The sequence below is a fragment of the Mus musculus genome, chromosome 11 (assembly GCF_000001635.26).
Source record: "Mus musculus strain C57BL/6J chromosome 11, GRCm38.p6 C57BL/6J".
Classification (NCBI taxonomy): Eukaryota; Metazoa; Chordata; class Mammalia; order Rodentia; family Muridae; genus Mus; species Mus musculus.
In genome coordinates, this window is record NC_000077.6 from 50685845 (window position 1) to 50697101 (window position 11257).

At 43.6% G+C, this 11257-nt stretch overlaps 1 protein-coding gene across 2 annotated transcripts in view; it reads left to right on the plus strand.

Annotated features, from left to right (window-relative positions):
* Adamts2 (a disintegrin-like and metallopeptidase (reprolysin type) with thrombospondin type 1 motif, 2) overlaps positions 1-11257 on the plus strand; it is a 205489-nt gene that overhangs the window by 83760 nt on the left and 110472 nt on the right. The gene's annotated exons all lie outside the window — the stretch shown is intronic.

Consider the following 11257-nt stretch of genomic DNA (forward strand, 5'->3'; position numbering starts at 1 on the left):
GTAGGTAGAGACCCTTCTCAGCAAAATCTGTGCACCTAGAACTTTCTAGAGCTCAGAGGACCGTGAGAAGTGCCAGCTATGGTCTGGCAGAATACCTTATTCTATTTCCCTAACATGGATAAAAAACAAAAACAAAAACAAAAACAAAAACAAAAACAAAAAAACAACCCAATGTGGGGCCAGCCCCTGCCACTAAGCCAGGTGAACTGAGGTTCAATCCCTGAACCCTTGTAGAGGAAGAAGAGAACACAAGCATGCATCAACTTCCACATACATGCATCAACAAGTGTGTGCCTACCTCAAACCACCCCCTCTGTAACTGCCCCCCATCTAGCCTCCCAACTCCCACCCTCACCCCAGAGCGGGACAGGAAAGAGAGATTGAAAACAAATCAAAAGGGCAAACAACGCTAGTGTTTGAGATGATTTCCCAGCTTTGTGTGAGAAATGAGGACCCTGGCAACACTCAGCCTTCCTTAGTCTCCTGTGTGGCCCCCCTGGGCCATTCTGAGGAGCCATTCCTTTCATAGGAGGAAACGTGCTCTGTCCCAACAGACCCTGTGCTCTCTACTGAGTCTTTGGCTTAGAGTCTGGGGTTCTCCAACCATTTATTGTGTTGTCCTGTTGTCTGTCTTTCAGCCAGTGAAGTCACTTCCTCAGGCCATTTTACTGACTATATATAATTAATGTAGCCTGCGGTTAGACATGGTAGCTATTTAAACATGACCCAGCACTGCCTTCTTCAGGGTGTCTACCCAGAGTCACTCTTCAGTTCCAGAATATTTTCACTCTATCGGAAGCCTCTTGCCCATTGAATAGGCACTCCCTACCCCTTCCCCAGGCCACGGCTACCAGGAAGCTGTGCAGGCTCACCCAGGTGACCATTCTGATTGGTTCCAGGCTCAGGCCTGCTCAATCTCACCCCACTCCTGTGGGTGCCCTCCTGCACACTTCTTTGTCCCCCTAGCTCTGCCTCAGAGTTGGCCGCGCTGTCTCTCAGAGAGACATGCCTCTGTCCAGGTCCCTGGTTCTTTCTCTCCATTTGCTCATGTGACACATGCTGACTGCCATCCCAGTGACAGAACTAAAATAAAGTCTATGGAGACCCTATGTCTCTCCAGAATGGAATTACATCTCACATATCTCCTGGGAGTAGCCAGGGGTGTGAATCAGTCAGCAGCACAGGAGAATCTGCCCGAATCTGCCCTCAAACAATCCTGCTATGCTTCTGCCTAAGGAGTAGCCTTCTCTAAACTCCTGGAGTGAGATTATTATTGGCTTGACATGAACCTTACGGCTCCCACAGAGAAGTCATGTCAGCAAGGACCCTAATTTCCTGTGAACATCTCTAGCTGGGACATGCACAATCAACGTGGGGCATAGTAACAGAATTCATTCTTAACATCCTTATCCCAAAGAGAAAGCATCCAACGTGAACCTCTGCATTGGCTGAGCTGGAGCAGGCGTGTACATTCTGGGCTCACATGGGTGTGCATGTGTGTACATGTGTGTGCGTGAGTCACTGGGACTGCAACCAGGATGGGGCAGCTAGCACAGTTAGCAGAGAGTATATTGGGGCCAGTGGGGCTTTTTCATATCGGACAAGTGAGAAAGGGAAGCGGCAAAGCCAAAGAGCTGAGACACACTGAAATCCTAGAGGAAGAGGGGAAAGACAGATGCAAATCTCTCAGTCTCCAATACATGTGCGCACCCGAAGCCCTGCAGCGCAAGACGGAGGTATTATATTAGATAAACAAGATGAAACCCACACCAAGCAGCAATGTGCTACCACCAGACCCAGAACAAAGCATAAAGGCAAAGAAAGGTTGAAGGTGCAGGAACGAGGCAGAAATCTCCAGCAGTCAGAGCTGAGCCATGTCGTTCTATCAATCCCAGACAACAGACTCAAGGCAGGAGACTCGGCGAGGGAGAGACAGGTCAACATTTAATGAGAAAAGGTTTGTTTCCCCCAAGACGAGGAGGTGACTGCAAAGGTATATTCATCTGATAAAGCGACCTCCATGAGGTAAACTTTCCTTTCCTGGGGTGGAGAAAGAGCCAAGTCGTATTATCCTTTTGAGGAGATAGCAGGTTCCCCTCCTCCTCTAATTAGTATTAGATTAAGTGGGTAAAAAAAGAAAGAAAGAAAGAAAGAAAAGAGTCAACAAAGATAAGAAATTTTTGAATACAACAGACACAACAGACTGTTTTAATGAGAACAGATGAATTTTGCATCTGCTAAAAAAGTCTCTAGTTTCTCTCAAGCTCATGTACACTATTGTGAAAATCATATATACAGCATCATGAAAGTCATGCTTGTAGCACTGTGAAATTCATATATGTAGCACTGTGAAATTCATATAGGTAGCACTGTGAAAATTATACATATGGCACTATGAAAATCATGTATACACCATTGTGAAAATCTTATATACATCATTGTGAAAATCTATTGCTCAGGTTCAAATCTCACGAAATTTCAATGAATAATTATGAGACACCTCTTGCTTCCTGACCACTGTGCCTTGAAATTAGAAATTAATAAGATTTCTCCCCATCTCTTGCCCAGGACAAATCCCCATTATTTAGAAGTTTAGAGGAGATCTCTTAAATAATTTGTGGGTAAATTAAAACCATCAAAGGAGCTTGGAAAACACCTAGGAAATCCAATGATCATAAAAGCCACCATATAATATCAAAACTTAGGTGGGAATTGTATGAGAAAAGAAGGCTATGAGTAATAGAGATCAGTCTCCAACTTCCAAGGGCTGAGGGTTAATCCAAAGGACCCAGACGGCATTGTTCCCCAGGGATGCAAAGATGACTCTATGGGTAAGATCACCGGCTTCTCTTCCATGGTACCTGGATTCAAAGGCCAGCACCTACATGGCAGTTCACAACCATCTGTAACTCTGGCCCTAGGGGATCCATCACCCTCTTCTGGCCTCTATGGGCATTGCACAAGTAATGCCCAGACATACATGCAGGCAAAACCACATATACACCAATAGTAGTAGTAGTAGCAATAATAATAGTGACAATAATAATAAAAGGTTTTTTTTAACCCATGAAAACCTTCCCTCTGGCCAGCATTGTTGGTAGGAGGATACTGATCAGCGCTGACAGATCTTTTGTGGTTCTTTTCAAAAGAAAATGAAAGATACATCATTGTGTAAGAAATTTCAGAAGTGTGTGTGTGTGTGTGTGTGTGTGTGTGTGTGTGTGTGTGTGTGTGTGTGTGTGTGTGTATGAGCATGCACGCCTGTGCAGGCCAGAGGGCAGCCGTCCACTTTGTTGACGGCTTTTGGACTCACTGGTTCGGCTAGGCTGGCTGTCCAGCAAGCCCAGGGATTTGCCTGTCTCCTCTCTGGTGCTGAGACTTACAAGCAGGTCCATGCAAGGCTTTTTGCGTTTGTTCTGGGGATCTCACTCAAGTCCTTGCACTAGCTAATCAAACATTTTACAACTGAGCTCTCTCTCCAGGCCCAAGAAATCTCAGAATTAAAAAAAAAAAAAAAACAGCCGGGCAGTGGTGGCACACGCCTTTAATCCCAGCACTTGGGAGGCAGAGGCAGGCGGATTTCTGAGACCAGGCCAACCTGGTCTACAGAGTGAGTTCCAGGACAGCCAGGACTATACAGAGAAACTCTGCCTCGAAAAACCAAACCAACCAACCAAACAAACAAACGAACAAACCGTGATGTGGACTGTAGGGGACAGGTCTCTTCGGCTTCCGTACCTCTCTCAGGACTCCTGGTTTCTTCTGAAGCAGCATAGGGTGGGACTGTTCACCTGGGGGTTTCACTGGCTGGGTGGTCCAGCTCAGTTTTCAGCAGTGATGTACTTGGGGTCAGGCCTCCATTCACAATCCCTGCCCCCAGGCCCCCTGGTGCCACCTCTGTGTATAGTGTCTCCACCCTGGGCCATCTCCTTTCTGATTAGTGTCTGTTTTCTGTTGTCACTGGCACATACTGGAGAAGTTCCCAGGGAAGAGGCTTATTTTGGCTGACAGTTCTTGTTCAAGGTCAAAGGGCTGCATACGGCAATGCCCTTTTGCTTGCAGAGTCCTGGGGCAGCACAGGGAACACATGGCGATAGGCAGGGAGAACATGCGCGTCCCTCTGTCTTCTGTCTCTGTTATAAAGACACCAGGGTCCTAACCTGAGGATCCACCCTGATGACATTATCTAATCCTAATCATCTCCTAGGTGCCAACTCTATCCACTTACAGCAGATTAAGTGCCTACCTTCTTGGTGCTTCATGATAGGGATTTAGCCGCAGCATGAATTGTCGGAGAACAGGCATAGAGTAGCCAGCTTCTCCTCAGAGGCCAGTATGGACAAGTTTGTGTGTAACCATCTTCTTGTTTTATTCTGGGGCATATACCTAAGAGGAGAGTTTCTAGAGCCCAGGTAAGTTCCTGATTAACCTATAAGACATAATTTTAGATTAAAAAAAAAACTACTTCAGATTAACATGGCCTTTAGTTTCTTTTCTATTGCTGTGATAAAGCACCCTGACAAAAAGTAGTTTGGGTGAGAAAGGGGGTTTTATTTCCACATCCAATTCCAGGTTACAGTTTAACATTTTGGGAAAGTCAAGGCAGGAACTTCAAGCAGTCGGTTACACTACATCTACAACCTATGGCAGAGAGAAACAAGTACATAGGTATTCATGGGCTTGTTTGCTTGCTTGCTTGCTTGCTTGCTTGCTTGCTTGCTTGCTTGCTTGCTTATTTGTGCTCAGTGTGATTTCTCTGCTCATACAATTTGAGACTCCCTGCCTAGGGAATAGTGCCACCCACAGTGGGCTGGATCTTCCCACATCAGTTTAGATGATTCTGCACAGATATGCCCACACACCAACCCAATGTAGACATTCCTCCCGGAGATTCTCCTCCCAGATGATTCTAGGTTGTAGCAAGCTTATAATCAAAACTAACAGCTGGAGAGATGGCTCAGCGGTTCAGAGCACTGACTGCTCTTCCAGAGGTCCTGAGTTCAAATCTCAACAACCACATGGTGGTACACAACTATCTGTAATGAGATCAGATGCCCTCTTCTGGTGTGTCTGAAGACAGCTACCATGTACTAACATATAATAAATAAATAAATCTTTAAAAAACCCTAACAGTTATAGAATTAGTATGTATAAATTGTACTATAGTAATGTATTACTGTTCAGCAAAATTGATGGAACTAAGAAGGCATGATGTGAAGTAAAACAAGCTAAATAAATGCAGGGTGTTTAACCTTTTGAGAAATGGCAAGACTGTTTTCCTTAATGCTTTGAGTGTGGTGCCCCTGCTGGAGAGCCAAGCCTGGTGGCCAAGCACAGGTCACAGACAGATGCCTGGAAAACTTGACACTCGTTTCCTATTAGCAGAGACACATCGCTCTCTCGGTGTAGTTTCTACTTTTGTCTGAGGATTGAGGTTTCTCAGACCTGATCTACCTGCTTTATTCATAATGTGAAGAGATGCAGGGGGGAAGCTTAGATACCATTTCTTTGTGCTGCACAGTCATTTCTCTATTGGCTGTGTGCTGAAGTGGATCTCCTACTGGCCAGAAATGCAACAGGTTCAAACCCTGCCTGGCTCTGGTATCATGTGGATGTGAATTTCACCGTGATTGTCTCCCAAGAGCTTGAGGGAGATAGAAGAGCCCACATCTGTAAATATAAAAGGCTTGGAGGTGGCACAGCTAGAATGTGGAGATACTGGGATTTGAACCTGGGCCTCTCTGATGCCTTCTGGCTTCCAGTGCTAGCTAAGTCTCTATGAGGAATGGGTGGGTGAATGGATAAAACATCACCTCTACTGAAACAGGATGGATACGAAGTCTCTGCTATCTCCCTGGTGTGAGCAGGAATACAGGATATCTCAGCAGTTCATCTGGCCAGGACCGTATGGGAAGAAGCCACGAGTGGGGGCAATATGGAAGGTGTGTGTGGACTGTGGGAATATGAGCAGCAGGTCTTTACATAAATTAGTTGAGTGTAACACTTGTCTCTCTTCAGGCAGGCACAGCTACGAGTGGTGGTGCAAGATTTGTCACTTAGCTCTTACTCTCCTTGATGACAAGACAACTAACTCAGTGGCCTCCTAGGGTCTTGTCCCATGGAACACAGGGCGGCAGGAAACAGGACCTGGGGGCCAACAAGATGGCCCAGCAGGTAAAGGTGCTTGCTGTATAAGCCTGGGAACCTGAGTTTGATCCCAGAACCCACATAAAAGTGGGAGAGAAGTAATTGCAGAGTTGCGATTTGACATCTACATAGACCCTGAAACCCACACACAAAAAAAATCACAAGTGTACACATGCACACACATCCACATATAAACACAGAGAGAGAGAGAGGGGGGAGGGAGGGAGAGAGAGAGAGAGAGAGAGAGAGAGAGAGAGAGATGGTTAGTTAATTAATAATTTTATAACCAAAGAACTACTCAATGTATGAATAGTTTTTAAAAAGCTATAAAAAAAAAGACCTAAGCGACTTGTTATTTGGTGCTTAAAGTATGGGCAGCCACCCCGGTGACCCAGGAAATATTACCTGGGGCCGGAGGCTACCTGGAAATGATTCTGAGGAATAAGAGATCAAGGGGAGGCCATTCTTTTCTTTTCCCTCCTCGATAGGTTTATTGAGCTGGACTTCACCTAAGCTGCAATCCTGACATTTGAGGTGCAAAATTTATGTCTTTCAGCACATAATCATCTCATGATAGCTGCAGGGCACTGGTGTCAGGACTCCTGAGAATTCCAAAATATGAGTCTCTCCTATAAAATACGGAGACATCTGCACACGGCCCAGTGCATCTGGACACCTCAGACAGTCTCTAACGACTCCAGGCACCTAGAACGGCACACTGCTGCGTCCACAGTCGCTATGCCCATGAGAAGCTGTAACGTGTTTCACAGCTTGTTGTTTGGTGAACAGATGAGGAATGCAGTTATGTAACGGGTCAACTTTAAAACAATTTCATTGTCCCCCAAAGAAATGCTGCACCCACAAGTCCTCTTCTCCCTCAGGTATTTGTGGTTTTGTGTGCCCCATGGCCTCAACACTGGGCGGGAACCTGCGGCTCTCAGACCCCAGGCCTGACTCTTCCTAAGACCCCCTTGTTGCCTCCCAGAACAGGACAAAGGGTGTGACTAATGTTTATGCCCCAAGACTCCCTCTCTTAATTGGACTTTCTAATCCAAGAAATATATGGGTAACCAAGCTTTGGCTTCTGCACGTGTCACCAATGAGCTCCATACAATGCTACCCTGAGGCAGCCACTCCTCCCTGCACGTCTCTCAAGCCTTTTAATGCCTTGTGGTCCCATGCCACTATGATGGATCTGTAACACAAACAAGTTCCCATCCCTGCCCATCACCCTTGCTCAGCTCTTCAGAAGCTTCAGAGATAATAGCCATCCCTAATCAATGGTTTGATCTTTCTGATATGGCATGGGAAATATGGAAGCAAAAGACTCATAATAAAAAATGTTTTTTTTTCCAGAATTGCCACACTTTAACAAATACTTTCCAGCACGTAATATTTTATGCTAACTCCCAGTTACCACTGCACCTCACCCAAATGGTCAGTCTCAATGAAAATAAATGGTGCTGTAAATTTTACCACTTAAGATGTTTTTAAAAGTCAATGTCTTAAATTCTCTTCTGTTGTTATGATAAAAGCACTCTGACCAAAACAACTTAGGGGAGGTAAGGATTTATTGGCTTACAGTTTTTGGTCACAGTTCATCACTGAGAGAAGTCAAGGCAGGAACTCATTCACAGTCAAGGATACAGTAGAAGCTGTAGAGGAATGTGGCCTGCTGATTCACTCCAGGCTGGGACCACCTACCTAGGGAATGGTGCCACCCACAGTAGGCTGGGCTCTTCTACATCAAAATTAACAGTCAAGACAATACCCCCCCCCCACACACACACAGACATGTCCATAGACCACCCTGATTTGGGAAATTCCTCAATCAAGATTTCCTTTTCAGGTGACTCTGGGCTGTGTCAAGTTGACAGTTAAAGCTAATTGGGACAATTAGCCAGTCCTCTCACATACACACCACACACATGGTTCATGAGATGGGCTGAGCAACCTCCACTTCAACTGCTACAAACAAACAAACAAACAAACAAACAAATCCCCTCAGGAGTGTGATCTTTCCCTCTAGAACTTGCTAGCTGTGGTTGTATTGTAGAGTATTTAACTAATGCTCTACTTTGAAGTTTACAAATGTTTCTTTCCAGTTTGCATGCTTTTTAATTTCTTTCTAATTGCTCTGCCTATATCTTTCAGCAACATGTTTAATGGCTGTGTAAAAGTGGATTTCTTTAAAAAAATAGTTCAGTTATCGCCACTGAATGAGATGCTTGCTTCGGACTGTTCTGGGATGCCTTTGCCGTACTAAGGCAGTTCTTGCCATACCTAGTCTCTTTCTAATCATGAATAATGCTGAACGTGCTCAAATTTTTTTCTGTGTCAATTGAGGTGATCATACAGTTCGTTTCTATGAATGTGGTAGAATATGTGGATTCATTTTTGTATGTAGAATCATCCTTACATTCCAGTGGTAAACTCTACTTGATTATGGCACATAATCCCTTTAATATCATGCTGGAATCATTTTGCTAGTGCGTTATTGAGAATTTTTTATTCTATATTCACAAAGGAGGTTGGTTGTAGTTGTCTTACAATACCTTTCTTAGTCAATCTCTTGTTCAATTTTCCTATTTCGCCTTCAGTCAATAGTAATCGGTTCCTAGAAACTTCTTAACTTTGTCCTGCACGGTTTGTCAGTGTGTGGTTATCCAGCATTTTCTCTGGTAGTTCATTTACCTCTACAAGGTTGCTAATCCTGTCCTGAGTATTTTTCTCATTTTTGGAGTTCAAGCTTTTATTATAGTAAATCTCATTGACTTTCTCAAAGAACTAACTTTCGGTATTTTTCTATTGTTCTCTGTTTTGTTCCTGTTTTTCTCTTTCTTTCACTAGCTCCGAGTTTACTCTCCTAGCTTCTTACAGTGTGAAGCTGTGTTTTGATGTAGCTCCTCCTTATTTTTTTAAACATGATGGTTTACAGCTGTAAACTTCCCTCTGGGCTCTGCCTTTGTATGAGTTTTGGTTACTTTGGGGGTTTGTTTTCATGGTTGTCTCAATAGACTGTCTAATTCATCTTACAATTTCTTCTTTGTCCTAATTGTTTGAATAAACTATTCATTGAGATTCCACACATTTGTAAAGTTTCTTTTGTTTCCTCCAGTTTGGAAAAGATACTTTGTATGGTTTCAATACTTAAACTTGTTTTGTGACCTGACACTGATGTTTATAGCAGAGAATGACTTGTGTTCACGAAGATGATATTTCTTCTCCTCTGATGGTATAGGGCATTCTACGTGCCTCTTAGGTTTATTTGATTTGTGATTTTTAATTATTTTCTATATAAAGATTTACTTATTTTTATTCTAGATGTATGTGTGTTTTGCCCGTTTGCATGTATGTATGTGCACAGTGTGTGTGCCTGGTACTTGTGGTAGCCAGAAGAGGACACTAGACCTCCTGGCACTAGTGTTCTAGGAGGTTGTGAGTCACCATGTGGCTGCTGGGAACTGAACTTGGGTCCTCTGCAAGAGCAGCCAATTTTTTTTAACTGCTGAGTCATCTCTCCAGGCCCCATTTTGTCATTTTCTATTTCTATCTACGTGTATGTGGCTTCCTAGATTCCCTGTCCACACAGGGAACTTTTCAAAGTTCCTGTTCTCCAACCTCTTCTTCCCCAAACCCCTGGATTTGTTTATCACATTGCTTGCCTTATCTTTTGAATTTTGCCCCAATTGGCTCACATATGTTTTCCTTTAAATTTGTTTGACAAATATCAGGGAACTTACTTCAGCCCTGGGGAAATGACTAGTCAGGGGAAACAAATCAAGTCACTGTAGAAGCCCATGGCTACAATTCTTTGGAAATAAGGTTTTTATTGTTTTCTGTGGTACTGTGGACTGGGTTGGTCACATGGGCTACCATAGTTCTGGAACTCTTGAGTTGGAGAGTAGGGTGTGGCAAACAGGAATTAACACACACCGAAAGCCAGCAGCTTCCTTATTCACTCATCAGTACCCCTCAGCTTTTGTACGTTTCTGATTAAATTTTGGCATTCCCTAGAAGTCGATTCTGACAGATTTACCAGTTTGTTCTCTGCTTTTATGGAAAGGCAATGTTTTGTCATTTCCCATCCTGACATGTTGGCAACATCCTCTCCAATGTCATATACACCTTCACCTATCAGAATTGTACATATAGGAACTTAACGCCATTGAGGTAAAGACGTTACTCCTCCCTGGCATGGCCACCATCCCTCTCTCTGAGATGGCTCCGTGTCTTGTATTAGCTTTCTATTGCTGTCGTAACAACTTGCTGTAAAGTTAGCAGCTTGTCTAATATAATTTACGCAGCTTTTGAGGTCAGAAATCTGAAGTGGGTCTTGCTGACCTAGAATCAAGTTGGCAGGACTTTGCTCCTTCTGGGGACTCTACAGAGGATCTGTCCTTGGCCTTTTCAGTTTCTGGAGGCCATCTGCATTCCTTGGCTCATGAGGCTCTCTCTCCATCTTCAAAGCCAACAACATCAGGCCAAGGATGTCTCCCGCTGCTGCCTCTCCAGGTCTTTCTTCTGCATCCTTCTTTTATCTCTAGGACCACTTGTGATTGTGTTGGTCCTTCCTGGCTTATCCAGGAGGCTTCTGCATCACAAAGTCAGCTGATCTAACTTTCCTTCACCATGAAATAATAGTATTTACAGAGTCCAGGGCTTAGGACATTGGTGTCTTCGAAGGACCACAATGCTACTAACTACATATTCTTGCCCAAGAATGCATTTTATAATCGTTACTTCACATTATTTGATACTTAAAGAATCTGAGAAAGAAGAGCATGTGCCTATAGTTTGATACAATGACATTATTTTTACTGACTACTTCCAGCTCACTTTACTTGACGCCTGTGGATTCACTTACTATCTGGTGGGTGGTAACATCACTCTCACTCATGTCTGTGACATTATGGTTAAATAAATATATTGTAGTTCTAGATGATACAGACTCAATGATACATTTATATAAGTGTGTTTTGTATAATTACTTTCAAAGTCAGTTGAGAAAAGAGGGGAACTACATTTGTGCTATATGTATAAATTATCATTAATTTCATTAATTATTAATATAGGATGTGTGGATATATTCAAATTATTAGTCTTCTTT